This window comes from Octopus bimaculoides, chromosome 26 (genome assembly GCF_046866305.1).
Source record: "Octopus bimaculoides isolate indiv1 chromosome 26, ASM4686630v1, whole genome shotgun sequence".
NCBI classification, from domain to species: domain Eukaryota; kingdom Metazoa; phylum Mollusca; class Cephalopoda; order Octopoda; family Octopodidae; genus Octopus; species Octopus bimaculoides.
In genome coordinates, this window is record NC_142953.1 from 16,687,264 (window position 1) to 16,692,923 (window position 5,660).

Genomic DNA, 5,660 nt, shown 5'->3' on the forward strand with positions numbered 1-5,660 from the left:
GGAGTGTTTGTGACCTTTGAAGTCCTTCCCAGTGTGTGTGTGTGAGTGCATGTGCAATCCAGATACCTAGATTCGAGAGAAGAGGAGGAAAAGCAGGGCAGTGTTTTTGAATTTTGAAGTCCCTCCTAGATACTTGAACATCTGCAGGTAAATTGTAGACAAGAAGAGCCAAGGACCAGATGGCATTTAGCCAACCAAGGACCAAGTAGTAGTAGTGGTAGTGGTGGTAGTGATATCAAAACAGTGCATTCAGCCTATTGCCCAAACTAAAGACCTGCTTTGGCTAGTATTAAGGTAGTAGATTTAAACTGAAACATTAATTTGAAACACTGAGGTTCAGCTCCACTGCATGTGCTCCTTATGTTGTTTCAGTTACCTGGGTTTACTTCTTCCACAAATTTCTACCACAGTTAGAGATCAGCACTTCTTTACACAGCCGTCCTCATCCATATGCATCACATGACCATACCAGTGCATTTATCTCTTGCACACCACATCTGATGCCTTTTATGCCCAGTTTTTCTCTCAAGATGCTTACACTCTGTTGTACATGCACACCGGCATTGCACATCAGCAAAGCATACTGGCTTCATTTCTTTCAAGCCTATGCATGTCTTCAGCTGTCACAGCCCATATTTCATTGCCATGTAACATAGCTGTTCGCACACTGGCATCATACAATCTGCCTTTCACTGTGAGGGAGAGGCTTTTAGTTACCAACAGATAAAAATATATCATCATCCAGGTTTTGTCCCCGTTAACAAGGGTGGTTGGATCTGCCTCAATGCCATAGCAACTGAGGCAGGTAGGTGCAACCCACTCCAACCTTTGGGCTGGCTGGTGCCCATTCTCCCTTGCTAATCATGAGGCTTTTTTGGAACTGAATTTTCTATAGGGAGCATGCCCTTGCTTACCCCCAACTTCAGTTTCTAGACATGAGTCGTCCTGAGACCAAGGCCTCTACCACGATTTTTAAGAAATGTGGTGGAAAACCAGCTCAGGAAGGCAGGGACGCTACTCCCTGCGGCCCCCCTTTTGGAGCACCTCTACCTACATATATATCAGATTGGAGCCTGGTACAGACTCCTGCTTGCCAGTCCTCAGTCAAACCTACCAACACATGCCAACATGGAAAGCAGATGTTAAACGATGATGATGATATATTCTCATTGTTTTAACACCCTCTTTTCCTTGATTGCATGGGCCAGAGAGAATTAGTTGAGGTGGATTTTCTATGACCAAGTGCCCTTTCTGTCACCAGCTTTCACCTGTGACCAAGTAAGAAAATATTTCCCCATGACCAGACATGTTTTTGCAGAAGATTGGAAATAAAGGACATTGCTTACATGACGGTGACACCTGCTTACAACTATCACTTGATGTCAAGGCAAGGAGACAGCAGCACACACGCACGCACGCACACGCACACACGCACGCACACACGCACGCACGCACACACACACACACACACACACACACACACACACACACACACAATGAGCTGCTTTTAGTTTCTGTATACCAAATCCACTCACAAGGCTTTGGGTAGCTTAGGGCTCTAGTTGAAGACACTTGCCCAATGTGCCACTGAGCCCAGAATCATGTAGATTGAGAGCAAATTTCTTTTCACACAGCTGTGCCTCTGTGTGTGTGTTTACATCCTTGTGATGTAACAGTTCAACAAAAAAGACCAATGGAATAAGTACTAGGGTCATTTTAATCAATTAAAAATGGGTATTAGCAGAGAGACCTCATATGGTTTCAACAGGACATTTCTGACAGGTACTGTTGGCCCCCCCCCCCCCATAGGTTGAAGTAATGATAGTAAATGTGTCTGTCATCTTTGGACACTACCAGAGAGAGCTTTAATGATTTGAATGAGCTGTTTCTAACAGGCAGTGACTGGCCCCTGTAGGCTGAGGTAATGATAGTTAAGTGTGCCTGTGTCATCTCTGGACCCTACAAGATAGACCCCATATCATTTGAATAGTGATTGGTGGCCCTGTTAATTTAATGGCTTGTGGTCTGTGTCATCTCTAGATAGGACCATCATACATTACTGAGGGAGACAGCTGGTCTGACACCTGTCTATTCTTTCTCTTGTAATTCCCACACTACAATAATAAAAGTCTACATTCTCAAATGGTTACTACAAACTTTATCAGAACATTTGTATACAAAGTGGGTGTAGTCTATGTATTGCATGTGTGGAACACACACACACACACACACACACACACACACATACAACACACACATTCCCTGTTCTCTTATCTTCCTCCTGTTTCACCTTGCATGTTTAGTGTGGATATATATATAAACTAAGCAACAGAAATCTATCTGTCTGTCTGTTTGTTTGTATATATGTGTGTGTGTGTGTGTGTGTGTGTGTGTGTGTATATGAGAGAGAGAGAGAGACAAATTTCTGTAGTGTAGTTTACTGATCTAGAAAAATAGAACTAAATAATGAAGTACAATACAACTGTGTAACAATATTTTGTTGGCTAACATTGGTAGTTTTTGGTGTTTAAAAATGTGGGCGAGTTTTTTTTATAGTTGTTGCTTTTATACTTAATGTTCTTTAGAAGGTTTTATTGAACTGTAAAAGAAAAAATTTGCTTTATGTACTGCAATTGTTCTGGTTGCAGCCATGAGTTTTGAGTTCAATCCTGCTGCTTGGTATTTTGAGCAAGAGTCTTTTACTATAGGTTTGGGCCAACCAATGCTTTGTATGTAGATTTGGTAGATGGAAACTATTTTGAAGCCCATTGTATGTATATGTATAGATAGTGAAGCATGACCTTCGAACGTTGGGCCTCACAGAGGCAACGATGAAAGACCGAGACCTCTGCAGATATGCTGTGACTGCGAAGACCTGGCAAATAAAGTGAGTTCACAGCTGTAACCTACACCAGTGTCGCATAATCAACCCCAGCCCATTCAAAAGTACCTTGGATCATAGGGCAACCTGCTGTGCTTGAGGAGGTCTATTGAGTCAAGTACATCAGCATCAAAATGAAAATCGAATGGAAATTGTAGTTGTGATACCGGTGCACGTGGCATGCAAAAAGCACCATCCGAATGTGGCCAATGCCAGTGCCGCCTTGACTGGCTTCTGTGACAGTGGCACGTAAAAAGCACCAACCGATCATGGCCGTTGCCAGCCTCCTCTGGCCCCTGTGCTGGTGGCATGTAAAAAATGCACCCACTACACTCTCGGAGTGGTTGGCGTTAGGAAAGGCATCCAGCTGTAGAAATAATGCCAGATCAGACTGGAGCCTGGTGCAGCCTCTTGGCTTCCCAGACCCCAGTCGAACCATCCAATCCATGCTTGCATGGAAAACAGAAATTAAACAATGATGATGATATATGTGTGTGTGTGGATGTGCCTGTGTTTGCTGCCACCACCATGTGACAGCCAGTGTTTGTTTGTTTACTTTACTGTAACTTAGCAGTTTGGCAAAAGACACTGATAGCGTAAGTTCCAGACTTTAAAAAAAAGTACTGAGGTCAATTTGTTTGATTAAACCCTTCAAGTTGATGCCCCTGCATGGCCTCAGTCCAGTGGCTGAAACAAGTAAAATAGATAAAAGTATATTTTACATGATCTCCTTCCCCAAATTCTTCATTGCATTCGTCATCCTTGCACTCACTTCCTTGTAGAGGACATTAACCTTCGAATGGTGTCACAGCTGTTCTTTGCTCATATAACCATGTCACTTCATGTAAAGGAATTAGAATTGAGTGAAGTATAAGAAAAGATAAAAGATTGAGAGAGAGAAGGGAAAAAAAAAGTGAACGAATTTATATGACAACCCAATTAGTGGTTCTCAACTGGAGTCCATATAACCTCTGAAGGTTCATATAAGATTTTTGGGAGTCCTTGCAACAAAATAATTGGAGATCCACAACAGTATTTTAAGAGCACCTGAAAAAATTTTGCTCTTCACTCAAATAAGCATGTCACCTTATGTGAAGGAGTTAGCATTGCATCATGACACCTCTGTACTGAAATAACCTTGTCACCCTCATGTGGAGGAACTAGTATTGTGTCATGGCCCCCCCCCCCCCCACATTACTCATAAACAGTAACAATCTCCTCACCATGATGTTGTTATGCCAGATATGTACTTGCTGCTTTCACGAAATAAGATCATGAGGATTCACTTTCAGGGGAGATTTGTTAACATGCATGACTCTCTCAACAGGCAAACAGAGACACAATCAATGCAAATGTCTTTTATCACAGCACTAGGAAGGAAAGCCTGAGACTTTCCCTCAGTGGAGGCATGGTAACTCTATCTCTCCCACACCCACCAAAAAACACAACAGCAATAACACAATCAGTACATAGTCACTATTGGATGGTCTTCTGTCTCACCATTTCTTATCAAGAACATCAACAACAACATCAGGCAATATAAACTTCTCACAGCACAGCAGACATTCACTGTCTCCATAACTGAGAAGGCCTGAGACAATCTCTCAGCGTAGGTGTGGTAAGTCTTTCTCTTTCAACAAAACAAAGCGGGGACACAGTCACTGTTTACATATGGAAGAAACAGTCATATATCATCTCAACAACAATAACAACACAACACTGCCTAGATACCTTTACAATATATATATATATATATATATATATATATATATATATATATATATATATATATATATATATATATATATATACATATATATATATATATATATATTACAGTAATCCCTCACCATGTCATGGTTCACCTATCACCATGGTTTATTATTTAAGCTTACATGGATTGTTCCTTGGTGTTGTTTTGCATTTATAATAAAGTAAATATCTACAAATTATAAAAATAACAAAAAAAAATATACAGTACACTACTGTTTCTATTTCGTGGATTTTCACCTATTGTGTGTGTGTGTGTGTGTGGGGGTTGGAGGCTGGAATTTAAACACCCATTATAGTCAAGGGATTACTATATATATATGTATATATTTAAGACTTAGCTCTTATTTCTAGCAGGCAGATGCTTATTAAGCATCATTACACTTCGTGCAAATTTATAATTCATAGCTGTTTAAAGCTATTATAACTGTGTTCCACCCATGCCACTACTGGTGATATCATCAAATTTTGAATGTTTCACTTATATATATATATATATATATATATATATATATAGTTGAAATTTACAGAAAAACAAAAGACAGGTGTATGAACAAGCAGGTGCATTAGTTTGATGCTCAGAAAAGTAAGAAAGTCTTTTACATTTCGAGCCTACGCTCTCTGACAGAAAGGGATAAGAAAAAATAAACAGAGAGAGAATAAAAAAACTTGTGGATTTATATATATATATATATATATATATATATATATATATATATACATATATATATATATATTGTATTTTGAGATGGTCATTTTTTTTTAACCATATATATATATATATATATATATACATATATATATATATATAGGCATGGTTGTATGGTAAGAAGCTTGCTTCCCAACCACATGGTTCTGGGTTCAGTCCCACTGGGTGGCACCTCAGGCATGTGTCTTCTATTATAGCCTTGGACCAGCCAAAGCCTTGTAAGTGGTTTTCATTGGTGGAAACTTAAAAGCCCATCATAGGGGGGTCGGGGTGCCTTTGTGTCTGTGTTTGTCCCCCACC